Below are 14,026 nucleotides of genomic sequence, written 5' to 3'. Positions count from 1 at the left end.
AACATGAAAAACAAAAAGATGTTAAAAATAGCCACAGAATAACCCAGAGATAATTTTTAAATAAATGAAAATTAGACCGATATTAAACTTTTCAAGAGTAGTATTAGAATCCAGAATACAATGTAACGATCAAATTGTTGAGTGAAAATAACTGCAACTCTAGAAGTACATACTCAGTAAGACTGTCTTTCAAGAACAGGGGTAAAATAGGGAGGGCAACGCCAGGACCCCAACTGCCACAGGTGAGCCCACGGGTGGGGCCACATGCTGCCACCGCAGAACTGTGCCTGGGCTGGCCCTGCGGGTACCTGGGGATGGGCATTTTTTACCATCTGTGAAAACTTCCCTATAATTCATTTTTCCTCACTCCCATCTTAAGAATTATACCAAACTGAAAAGACATGAATGAGTATCCTCAAAAACCAAAAAGGAAGATTTTACACCCTTCTCTTTATTCAGATTCCTCTGAAATAAGCAGAATTGCAGACGGATTCAATGGAATTTTTTTCTGATCATTGTTCTAGTGTCTGTTCTATGAGACAACCAGACTTAAAATATTTTGACAACAAAATGATGATTCCGATACAGACACATCAAATGACTTGCCAAAATTTACAGATGGAATCAAGGCCAGAAACAAAAATCAGAACTATCTGGTTCCCAGTGCCGTACTTAGAATTCTAGACCACACTGCCTTGTCTACAAAAAATATGCTGATGGAATTTGTAATGAAGAATGTGACTCACCTGAATCAATCAACAAACAAACTCAAGAGGAGAGTCCTATGGAAGTTCACACTGCTGAAGATGTTCCATTAGCTGCAGAAGTACATGCAGTTGCTGAAGATCATGACATAGACAGAAAACAATTCTTCTCAGAGTCTCCAAGACCAAACTAATGAAGAGCCACCGGCTAAACTGCAAGATTCTTGACGAGAGCCAAGCCTTGAATGTGACTGTCCAGCAGAAATGGCCTGTACTGAGAGCTAATCACAGTGGCCTCTATAAATGTGAACCTTGCGAATTCTACAGCAAAGATTTTTCAGATTTAAAGCAGCATAGGATCCTGAAACATAAGCGTACTGATTCAAATGTGTGTCGAGTATGCCAGGAAAGTGTCTCTACCAACGTGCTTCTGATCGAACACGCCAAACTGCATGAAGAGGATCCTTGCATTTGCAAATACTGTGATTAAAAGACAGTAATTTTTGAGAACCTCAGCCAGCACACCCATTTTAGTGATCACCTTTATTGGTGTGAGCAGTGTGTTGTGCAGTTCTCCTCAAGCGGTGAACTCTACCTACATTTCCAGGAGCACAGCTGTGATGAACAGTACTTGTGTCAGTTCTATAAACATGAGACAAATGACCCGGAAGTCTTTCATAGCCATGTGGTAAAAGAACATGCATGTAAATTAATAGAGTGACAAGTATAACAATGGAGAACAGGAACAGTACAGCCTCTTGAGCAAAATTGCCTTTGACAAATACAAAAACTTCTTTATATGTTAAGTATGTGGTTTTCAGAATAGACTTCATACAAATGTTAACAGGCATGTTGATATTGGGCATACTAAAATGTTTCCTCGTGTTTGTGATGACTGTGGGAAAGGCTTTTCAAGTATGCTGGAATATTGCAAACATTTAAATTCACATTTATCTGAAGGGATTTATTTATGTCAATACTGTGACTATTCAACAGGACAAATAGAAAATTTTAAAATTCATCTAGACTTCAAGCATTCAGCCAATGTACCTCATAAATGTAGTGACTGCTTGATGAAGTTTGGAAATAAAAGGAAATTATTAAGTCACCTTCCAGACCATGAGTCAGCTTGATTATTCTCTTTAACTTCCATAATGTTAATGTAAAATAATAAATATGATTTTTTTGGGGGGGGGAAATGTACAAGGGTAAAATAAAGACATTTTTAGATAACCAGAAACTGTGATAGCTTACCACTAGCAGACTCTCAAAAAAATGACCTTTTAAATGGTAAACATCAGGAAGAAAAAAAATAATTCAAAAAGTAAGATTTGAGATACAATAAAAATGGTGAGGAAAAAATCTGTAAAGATTTAGACAAATCTGAAAAACTTGGTTGTATAAAACAGTCATAATGCTAAAATTGTGAGTTTTTTTTAAAGATAGAAATAAAATCCTGAATAACCACAGCAAGTAAGCCCAGTGGGGGGATATCAGAGAAAAATAACTATAAGACCCTTGTATTATTCAATAAGTTCAGACACTGATTAATTTTAGATTTTCAGTGTACAAGGAAAACCAGTAAAAGGAGATAAGTGGTGTATATATTCCTAACAAGTACAGGGAAGAAAAGTTAAATAAGAAAAAAAATCAAAAATAAGGTCAGAAGTGAGACATAAAAAAGCATAGACAGCTAGGGAGAAATAGAAAGCACAACATAAGGGGGTAAAAATAAGTTCAAATAAATATATTAAAATAATAATAAATGCCAATGTAATTCATAGTTAAAGGACAATTGCCAGATAGTATTTGTTTTAAGTCAGAGCTAAGTGTTATTTCTAAGAAACAGATATAAAACATGCAAACATAGGCAGATTAAAATATAAAGACTGAATAAGATATACTGGGCAAATACTAATCAAAAAAAAAAAAACAGTGGTATCAGAAAATTACACTTTGAGACAACTTTTCGTCTCAACTCTTTTTATCATTGCTTAATGATAAAAATTGTTGATAAATTAGGATCATGTGTGCCCAATAAAATAAACTCAAAAGATATAAAAGTTCAAAGAATGTCAAGAAATGTATAAATTTACTATCATACCAAGAGTTTTTAATATTTCTCAATTATTTGTAGTCAAACAGACAAAAATTTTATATAAAGCTTGATTTGATGGCTATTTATAGAGCCATGTGTCCAACAACAAGAAATACATTTTATCCTCAAGATCTATTAAACATTTATAAATATTAATCTCAATACTAGACCATAAAATAAGTTTCAACAAATTTCAAATTATCCATATCATACAGAGCATATTCTCTGATCACAATCAAATTAGAATTCAGTAACAAAATAATTTAAGCCCCTGTGATTGGAAATTAAAATATTTTTAAATAGTGCATGAGTCAAAGAAGAAGTAAAAATTAAATAGTAATAATAATACATATCAAAACTTGTGAAATGTTAAAAATAATAATTTGAGAAAACATAGTTTTGTATGCTTATAGGAGAAAGAAAAGGCTTAAAAATGTTTAAGTTGAATGCCTATCTTAGAAAACAATTTAAAACAGTACAATTTTTCTGGATGAGACTTTCTACTATCTAATAAGCATTTGCCTTAGTGACTTTGGAGTGTCATGGAAATGAGCTCTTCAAAAAATTATATTTCTGATAAATAAATCTTTTAAGAAAAAAGACAATGGAAGAAAGCTCAAACAAAATAAAGAAAAATAAATAATAAATGCCACAGTAGAAACAAACAATAGAGAAAACAAATATACAATATTTGTACCAACAAATCTAAAAAATATTTCTTTAAGACTACTAATGTGAATGTTTATCATCTGGCTATACAATCAAGTAAAAAAAAAAGAGTGAAGACACAAATATACAATAACAAAAATGAAAAGGGATCACACTAGAGAGCAGAAAACTAAAAAGATAATAACTTCAGCCAATAAGCTGTAAAATACATAAAATTGATAAATGCATAGAAAAAAGCAATTTACCATAAGTGACTCATGAAGAAATAGAAGGCCTGAATAGTTCCATAATCATTAAAGAAATTAAATTAGTAGTTAATGATCATTCCACAAAAAAATGAAAAATAAGTGGAATTTCAATCTTTTAAAAATACTTCTAGGAAATAAAAACAAGGAATATTCCCCAATTCATATGTAGTTGACCTTGAAACACACAGTTTTGAACTGCATGGGTCCACTTATCATTTATACACGGATTTTTTATCAATAAATACCTGTACTTTTGTTGATCCAAAGTGGGAGTCAGCGGATGTGGAAGGCTGACTGCATCCATCGATCCATGCACTTTACATAGGGGACGTGAGTATCCTTGCGTTTTGGTGTCTTGTAACCAATCCCCAGTGGATACCAAGGCACAACTTCAGTTTTGAGGAAATCAAAAGTTACATGTGGATTTTGACTCTGCTGGGCTCAGGGCCCCCACATTGTTCAAGGATCAACTGTATAAGAATATGTAATCTTACGACCAAAATAAGCAAAGAAAAGCACAAGGGAAAATAAGGATAGGTCATTCACTATCTTAAACATGTAAAATATACTACAAACTGAATTCAACAATATGCATAAAAGACATACATTCTGCTGGTTAATTTTATGTGTCGACTTGACTGGGCTACGGGATTCTCGGATAGCTGGTAAACATTATTTCTGGATGTGTCTATGAGAATGTTTCTGGAAGAGATTAGCATTTGATTCAGTAGACTGAGTGAAAAAAATCCACCCTCACCAATGTTAGTAGGCATTATCCAATCCATTGGCGGCCTATCTGGAACAAAAAGGTGAAACAAGGTCGAAGTCTCTGTCTTTTAAAGCTGGAACATCCATCTTTTCCTACCCTCTGAATTCAGAATTCATGGTTCTTGGACCTTTGGACTCCTTTGCACCATCAGTTCCCCTAATTTTCAGGCCTTTGTATTCAGATCGAATTATACCATCAGCTTTCCAAGTTCTCTTTCCAACTTGCAGACAGCAGATCAGGACTTTTTGGCCTTCATAACCACATGAGCCAATTCCTATAATACTTCTCTCTCTGTCTCTCTCTCTCTCTCGCTGTCTCTCTCTTACCCCCACCCCGCGCCGCCCTTTGTCCCTCTGTGCCTGTGTGTGTGTGTGTGTGTGTGTGTGTGTGTGTGTGTGTATAAAATCCTGTCATGTTGGTTCTGTTTCTCTGAGAACATTGACTAATATATATGCCTCATAACCAGTTTGAGTCTATTCCAGGGATGCAAGCTTGATGTAATGATATAATTTACCACATTAACAGATTAAAAGGAAAAAATCATTTCATCATCTCAATAGATGGGAAAAAAATCATTCAAAGAAATTCAATACCCATTCATAAATATAAAAAAGAAAAAACTAGAAGGGAATTTCCCTAACCTGCTAACAATACCTACCAAAAGCATACAGAAAGCATTCAAATGAAGAAACATTAGACATATTCTATAAAAATCATAGCTAGCCACTAGTATCAGCCTAATTCACTATAGTAAGAAAATGAAAAGACACTGTGATGACACAGAGTGTCAATCTGTCAAACCAAACTCATAAAAACCAGAGCTCTTACCTAATATCAAACTTTAATAATAATTCAAAGAATAAAGGTAACCACAAGAAGCAGGTAAATCATGGAGAATGCTGATATTATCATCACAGCTCCCCAGTTCTTTTCTCCTTGTATTATGATGGAAAGCTCCCTGATCCAAATGAAGTTGATTTCTCTAATGATGTATGCTGCACATCACTTACACAAAGGGGAGCAATTCTCATCATGAAATATCTCCAGTTTGTACAACAGACATTACATATCTATACTGACATTTTCCAGTGAATCATGCCCCATAAATCTATAAACAATTGGTTTGTTTACCATAAACAACCTACATGGATCCGGCATATCCTGCTAAAAGCAGTCCACACAATAAAGATTATCTATTATGTTTACAAGGAGATTTAGCCAGGCCATTTCATTCTTTTGAGTTCTTTTCCTCTTCCCTGAATTGGATGGGTTACAGACCAGCTGCTAACCCTTCCCTTTCCTTCCTGGTCTTAAAAGGTATAGGGATTTGGGGGGGAAAATGCCTATATAACAAGCTACATGAAGAAAGGGAATTTTATTTATTTTGTTAACCTCCTTGAATATTACCAAGACCAGAGCTAGCATATTGTAGATACTCAATAAATGTCTGTTGAATGAAAGAATAAATTATTCATAAATTAAAGCTTTCTACAGAGAATACCCAAAAGCAACCATAGACAAATTATTAGAATTGATAAGAGAATATAATAAGATGAATTAATATTAAATCATCATACAAAACTAATTGCATTTCTATATCCCTGCAACAAAAAGTAATTTAAAAATAATCTTTAATATAGCAACAAAAAGCAAAGTCATCTAGAAACAAATCTAATAAAAAATGTATAAGACCTTTATGACAAAAATTATAAAACTTTATCAAAAGGCATTGAAAATGCCCAAATAAATGGACAGATATATGCTCATAAATAGGGAAATTCAGTACTATATCAGTTTTCCCAAATTGACCTACAGCTTCAATGTAATTCTAATCAACATGTTAATGTTTGTTTTATTTTCGTCTTGTTTTGTGTATGTTAATGATCTACATCTAAAACTGTATAAGAAACAAAAGTCCAAAATAGTCCAGAAGAAGGAGAAAGAGGAAAACTCACTACATGAAATACCAAAACTCATTATAAAGTTATAGTAATAGAGTCAGTGTGAGAATAGACAAAGAGACCAAAGGACCAGGCAGAAAAAGCTCAGAAAGAGAGATATTCATATATGGCAACTTAATAGATGAACAGGTGTCCCTGCAAGTTAGTGGGGAAAGAGGGACTATGTAAAATTATTATTACATATTTATTATTACATTATTACATTTACTATGTAAAACATTATTACAATCGATTATCCATCCAGAAAAAAATTAAATCTGACTTTTCTCCATACATAAAGTTCAGTTTAAGGTAGATTATAAACCTAACTGTGAAATGCAAAACTTCAAAACTTTTAGCAACAAACAGAATAATATCTCCATGAACTTAGACAAGACATAAAAATCACAAAGAAAATTATTGCTGTATTTCACAAAGACAAATGTGACACTTTATTTAACCAAAAAATACTATTTAAAAACTAAACAAACAAACAAACAAAAAACCACGCAGCAACAAGCTAGGAAACAAAGAGTTGTAACAAATGTAGCTGACAGAATCTATAATAAACTCACACATTTTAATAAGAAAGTCATAACCCAATTGAAAAATTGACAAAAATCTGTCCAGTCCTGTTACAGAAGAAAAAAACTGATCATAAATATATGAAAATGTTGTCAACCTTGTCAGTAATCAGGGAAATACAAGTTTTAACTCCAGTTAAAGGTAATTTCACATCATCATGACTGCAAAAATTAAACTCTGACAATACAAATTTTGGTGAGAATGCAGGACAATGGCAACCCTTATACATTGGTGGGCGGGACTATAACTGAATTCAATCCCTTTGCAAAATAATTTAGCAATGCCTTTAAATCTGGAAAGCTTTGAACAGCAATTCCACTTTTAGATACACAGTTGACCCTTTAACAATATAAGGGGTCAGGGGTGCCCTTGAAAATCAGCACGTAACTTTCTATTCTACAGTCGGTTCTTTGCATCTGTGGATTCAACCAACCTTCGATGAAAAAAATTTTTTCATCCGCCATTGGGAAACTGCATTGGGAATGTGAAAATATTGTTTTCAATCCACTATTAGAGGCTCCAGAAACCTCAGATATGAAGGGACAACCATATTTATTGAAAAAAAATCCACATATAAGTGGATACGCACAATTCAAATCACGTTATTTAAGAGTCAACTATATATCCTAGACACACTTACACATATATATGTACTAGAAGACAGAGCAGTAATGTGTGTAAGAGCAAGCAAATGAAAACAACTCAAATGTATATCACCAAGAAAGTAGATAAATTGTGGCAAATTAACCCTACAAAACATTCTGCAGCAGTGAAGTAAATGAACTACAGCCACACAGACTGACGTGGAGGAATATCAAAACCAGAATTGTAAAAAAACAGGTGGAGGTTAATGTATTTTACATTTCACTTATTATAGTTGAGCTGGACATAAAGAACTTTTTGAAAAAACCTCAGAAGGCAAATAATTTAAGTCAGTCGATTTGGATATTCTTGCATAATAGTTTATTTCTCTGTTTAAAAATGCTTTTAGACCACAGGATGGCCTCAGGGTTTTTTGAGAATTACTTTGGGGAACTTATTCAATAGTGTTTGGGGATTTTGTTGGGTGCCCGATGGACATGTGTCCTGTTTGGGAGACCACCTCAGGGATGCTGTGGATGCCTGGTCATGGCATTGTACACCAGAGGCTGGACATTAATGAACGCCAACTATAATTTTATGTGTATAATGTGATGGCTCGGTGTGAGGTCGGGGTGGTGGTGGATGGGGGGAGGGGGGTTCACGGTGTGAGGGATGTAAAAATAAAATAAAATAAAATAAAATAAAACTATAAAAAAATAAAAAAAAATTTAAAAAAAACAAGTGAAAATAAAAATAAAATAATTTTATTGCTGTAAAAAAAATGCTTTTAGAAACATCGAGAGAGAGTTTCTTTGAATTAACATCACTTTCATCAGGTCCCATTTATCAAGGCTGGGTGGGTACACTTGCAATGCTAAAGCTGCCGCCAAATAAGTCATGTCTTGCCAGGGAGCTCATGAAAGGAATGGGCTGCTGGCCATCAGGGCTTGTCTCACGGTCACTTTGTATTTGACAAAGAATAATGCAGAACTTTCTGAAATTTATCGTGGCAGCCCAAGGTTTAAATTAATGCCAGAGTAGGAAAAGTCATAACATAATTTTGAAAAGACACGATCATTCCTTTTTAGACAATAAGGCTTTTAGAATTTTCTGTGGACAAATTATGTCCTAACACTATAATCAGTATGAGGGAATCTCATTGAATCTCAATATAAAAGACAAAATTACTATAAAAAAAAAAACCAGAATTGTGAGGGAAAGCGAGTCACAGAAAAACACTTAGAGCATGATACCATCTAGCTAAATGACAAGATGTAATAAACGATAAATATGAGTGATACAAAGTGTCACGAAGTTCTGAGGAAGAACTTCTGCCTATGGGAATCAGAAAATATCATAGGGAAGTAACATTGGAACTGAAATTTGAACAATAATAGAGACAACTTCTCTAGAGAGAGACGGAGAAGATCAGGTGTATATAAATGCTGCCCAGGCTGAGAAACAGTCAGCAATGGTATGGAGGCCTTCCCAACCCCCAATCCCCGCCCCACACTCTTCAGAAAACAATGTAACTGAAAAATAAGGCATGTCCTTAAGAGCAGAGACAAGACTAGAGATAGGTCGGAGCTTCCTTACCTGCTATATTCCAACACACAAGAGAGAAAAGTCCCATTATTCGTATCCTAAAGGGATTGTGTTCTTTTCTTACCCCCTTGAACAGGGCCCCATCCTGTGAGCCACACCCTCTCACCTCTGCCTTGTTCCTCTGCTCCTCGTCCCCAATACCATTCCCATTCCCACTATTTGAAAATAATAGCGGCTGATGCTGCTTTATGATGAACAGCACCACTTCCAAAAGAGTGTGAAATAACACCAATCATCTGAGTAGAAAAAGCCTGCGCTGGCCCAAAGCATTGAGCAAACCCCTGAAACCTTGACTCCACCAAGAGAAGGCCATTGTGTGTGCTTGGGGGCAAGTCTCCTGAGCAAGGATTCTCACTCAATGCCCAATTTTGGGGTATGGCTCAATACACAAACACTGTGCTTTCCACTTACATTCATTCCACACATATTTGCTGAGCACATAAAGCCAACAGGAGTTGGGTCTTCATGGAACCCTGCAGCCTGTCTCATCATACTGCTGCTCCCTCATCCCCATAGTAGTTCTCAATGGTAATAGCCAAGGGTTGTTAGACATGATCCAGAAGTGATTAGCTACGTATTTTCATTTTGCAGAACAGCCAGTCAGTGTTCACTCAAGCACTAATGCTTTGTATAATAAAACCAAATGGGAACTGTATTGAGTAAAATACTCTTAATTGTGCTGGAAAGTTTATTGTTCGAAGTGATATTTGAGATGTACACAAAAAATTACTGGCAGAATATCAACTTGTACTTCTTTTAAAAATTATTTTCTCTTATCTTTTTCCCTTCGAACCAAGGTTAATACATTTGAAAATGAGAACTGAGAAAATGTTTCGTGTAGTATGACTTGAAAGAAGAGCTCTACTTATTACCAGGAAACTGAGGGGGGAGGTCCTTACCTTTCCTTGCTATCTCCGTTTTTCATCTGGAAGATTTTACAGCAAGTGGAACTCATTTGAACATGAATATGGAGGCTGCTCTTCTTAAGAAAGATGATGTGATTAAAAGAAGCGATGATGAATTTTAACTGATCCCACCATACACTTTGAAATGTTTTCTCTTAAAAAAGGTGCACATAGCTGAAATAAAGCTCTAGATGACCCATGGCTCAGAAATGGAGAAGGGAACTGAGAATCTAACCAGTAAGTGGGACTTAGGGTGCTAGTTATTACCAATATGGTACAGTCACAGTATAGGTGGAACTGGTTGAGAGCCACAGTCAGAGGCCAAGCTCAGAGCTCAGAAAACAGATACAGCCAGTCAGGGGACCAAACTGAAGGTGGCGAGCAGAAGCAAAACTGGTACACAGAGCACAGAACATTTTTATTGTCAGTCCAGAGATTTACCAAGCACACTTTCATTTTATGGCTTGAGAGTTTGGAATTCTGGCCCAGTAGTATCCTACCCATCGCCTTTTTAAAGAAGGCCCAAAGCTGAAATTTATCAGAAAAACAAGGCTGACAATTTACAAAACAGTAAGCTGGGTGAGAAACAGTGGATTAGCCAACGTGGAACAGAGCATCTCGGTACAATGCAAAGTTTTGGCTTCATTAGCATCGTGCTCTAAACACTTTAACTAACCAGCCTTCTGTGGAACCCAATTCATCAACAATTATTAGGGCTATTGGTAAAATTAAGATACAGAGTGAGATCATGAAGGCTATTTTATTTACAAGGGTAGAAACTCAACCAGAAATAGTTAAGGCAAAGAAAGTATACTGTACTGTGGTGCCTCCTGGAACCTAAGCCAGGAATATGTGGACCTCAGTAACAACTCAAAGCAGGGATACATACTGCTGGGATTCCTCTCATTCTCTGGTCACTGCTTCCCTCTCCTCTTTTGGGGAAGACCAAAAGCCCAGATGTATGTCTTAAAGCTCCAGCCTCAGAGACTGACTTATTGCTTTCTCTGATCCCAACTAAAAACATATGGACTTATTTAGCTTATAAGTCTAAGTGAAATAAGTCAGAAGGAAAAAGTCGAGAACCATATGATTTCACTGATATGTGGTACATAAAATTGAAGACAACAAAGGAACAACACAAGCAAATGAAGAAATGAAAACTCATAGACACAGACAATAGTTTAGTGGTTACCATTAGGGTTACCGGAGGGAGGGGGTAGGTAGATGAGGGTAAAAGGGATCAAATATATGGTGATGGAAGGAGAACTGACTCTGGGTGGTGAACACACAATGGGATTTATAGATGATGTATTACAGAATTGTACACCTGAAACCTATGTAACTTTACTAACAATTGTCATCCCCATAAACTTTAATTAAAACAAACAAAATATGGAGAAGGAACTTTGTAGCCCAGATCCAGTCAGACTCCCAAACTTGGGCCTGTCAGCTATGGCCAAGATAGCAGGCCACTTTGGCCCTGCTTGGATCAGATGTTCAACGTTACACTAGTCAAAGTGGATGAAGTCACCCAGGCAGAAACCAAAGAGACAGAGTTGGGGGCTGCCATTCCCAGAAGCAGCAGATGCTGAGCATATAAACAGTAAGTAACCATCAAATTAAGTACATCCGCTATGTATTACACATATTGCAATTATTGGGTTAATAGCACAATATTTTATTAGGGCCAGAATAGAGACTCAGCTGTCCCTGACTCCATAAGCATGGTGTCCTTTATATCATCGTATTCAAGAATCATGGCAACTCCATCCCCCAGATGAATATGAGGCTTCTATACTCCTCAGTTTCTAAGTCTCTCCCCAGAACTCTCAGGCAGTTGAGGTGTTTAGTTCACACCACACACACTAAGGTTACTCTAGTTGGAGTCAGGGTGACCAAGAAGGGAAAACCAGCGATCCCGACACATTTAGTTCACATTCTAATTTCCCATGCACTGGCTTTATGACTGTGGGCACACTGCTGAACCTCTGAGCCAGTTTCCTCGCCTGCAAAATGTAGAAAATAATACATACCTTGGAAGGTTGTAGAACGGTTAGAGATACATCACATGCCTGATAAGTGGTAGCCATTGTATTATTAATATACCGAATGGCTCCCTCACAACCTCTAAGTGCTAAAGCGCAAGTGGCACTGGGAATGTCTTCAGGCCATGTTCCATTTCGTACTAACCTATTTCCTTGTGAAAAGCTCCTTTTCCTACCCAGTATGCCCAGAAGACATGGTTAATATAGATTCCAATTAGGCAGTAGTATAAAGAAGAGGATGGGGTGGGGAGGGCAGTTTTTATTTTGGCTTTCCATAAAGATTCACTGACTTTACCTGAAATGATGTCACAAAATAGGCATAACCCAAAGGTGACTTTAAAAGAAAGACAATATAGAATTGTACACCTGAAATCTATGTAATTTTACTAACAATTGTCACCCCAATAAATTTTTTTAAAAAGACAATATAGCAGCACTAATACCCTAAAATGTGTATGTATGTGTGTGCGCATATACACATATAATTTGTATACAGAGAAATATATATATAATGTAAGTTACATACATCATATTTTATTTAATATTTAATGTATTATATCATATATTTATATTTTGTAACTGGATTTTTATTTCACGTTTAAAAGGTGCCAAGGTATTCTTTTTAATGAAATGAAAATACAATTCAGGGAAACAATAGCTGGCACCACCTCTAGAGCTAGGGGCACTCAGAGCACAGCAAGTTTTCCCACAAGGATTTCAGAGTACTAACCCCTTCATTTTACAAATGAGGAAACAAGTTCAGAGAGGTGAAGTGACTTGTCTCAGGTCGCCCAGTTCAAATATCAGGGGCATGTCTGGAGCCTTATTCCCAGCCCAGTGCCTCTCCTGGCATATGTAGCTAGAGGGATAAAGGCAGGACAATCCAGGAGCAAAGAAACTGCCACAAGCAGATCCCTCATCCCTCAAATACATCCTCTGATAAAGGGGAGGAAAACAGGCGTTATACCCCACGCTCTCTCTTGGCTACTTTCCCTGGTCAGATTTAAATGGCTTGAGATTTATCTCATATTTTGTAATGTCTGAAGCTCTATTAACATAGGTCATCAAAAATAGCTCTCATGAAGGTTCCTCAAATAGCAATAGTAATAGAACAAATAGGGTAATCAGCATGTGATAAAAAATGATTACCATACTTCTATCTCAATCTCCTGTTTTGATTCACTTCATCCAACAAAATCCAAACACTTCTGACATGCCTGTTTAGCCCACTCCTTCTTGCCTCCATGCTTTTTTCTCCTGCTCACTCTGCCAGCTGGAATTTCTGTCCGCTTTTTCCTTGGCTCACTCATCCTTTAAGATACAGGTCAGGCACTACTTCCTCCTGGACGCTTTCCCTCATTCACCTTTGTGTCCTGGCCCGTCATAGGCCTCAGCGAAGGTGTATTGAGTGCTTAATGTTGAATGGAAGAGGCTTTGCTATAACCCAGTACCAGAGTTCCCTTTTCTCTAATTCTAACCTACTGCAGCATCCCATCATCTTCTCTAACAACACTTAAGGGCATGTGAATCACGCCGTGTCTGTCATAGGCCATTGAAGCTATGGAAATATATGCTGGAAAATGTAAGCTTCCTTTCCTGACAGAGAAGAAAGGACATAGAAAGTAGGAGAGCATAGCAGCAAGGGAGATAGGATAATGTGGGCAGAGAAATGACCCAGCAGTTTATGGGACACGAAGCAGCCTAGACAACGTGAACACGCATCTGAGCTTTTTCAAAAAAACTGGTTCTATTCTCATGGTTTTCAGCAACCTGCCCCTTGGCCTAGGATTCCTAAGTTTGCAGTCATTCCCAGCAAAAAAAAATAAAATAAAATAAAATATGGAGGGCTTATGGAAGCTGCCACATCCAAGACTAT

At 36.4% G+C, this 14,026-nt stretch overlaps 1 pseudogene across 1 annotated transcript; it reads left to right on the top strand.

The window, feature by feature from the left end:
- Positions 1-401: 401 nt before the first annotated feature.
- LOC308503233 (zinc finger protein 639-like) lies at positions 402-1,837 on the top strand (annotated as a pseudogene). The gene has a single exon. The product of its transcript is annotated as a zinc finger protein 639-like (transcript).
- Positions 1,838-14,026: the final 12,189 nt, after the last annotated feature.

This window comes from Rhinolophus hipposideros (genome assembly GCF_964194185.1).
Source record: "Rhinolophus hipposideros genome assembly, chromosome: 10".
Classification (NCBI taxonomy): Eukaryota; Metazoa; Chordata; class Mammalia; order Chiroptera; family Rhinolophidae; genus Rhinolophus; species Rhinolophus hipposideros.
Note: the sequence above shows the minus strand (reverse complement) of the source record. Positions and strands in the feature narration are given on the sequence as shown.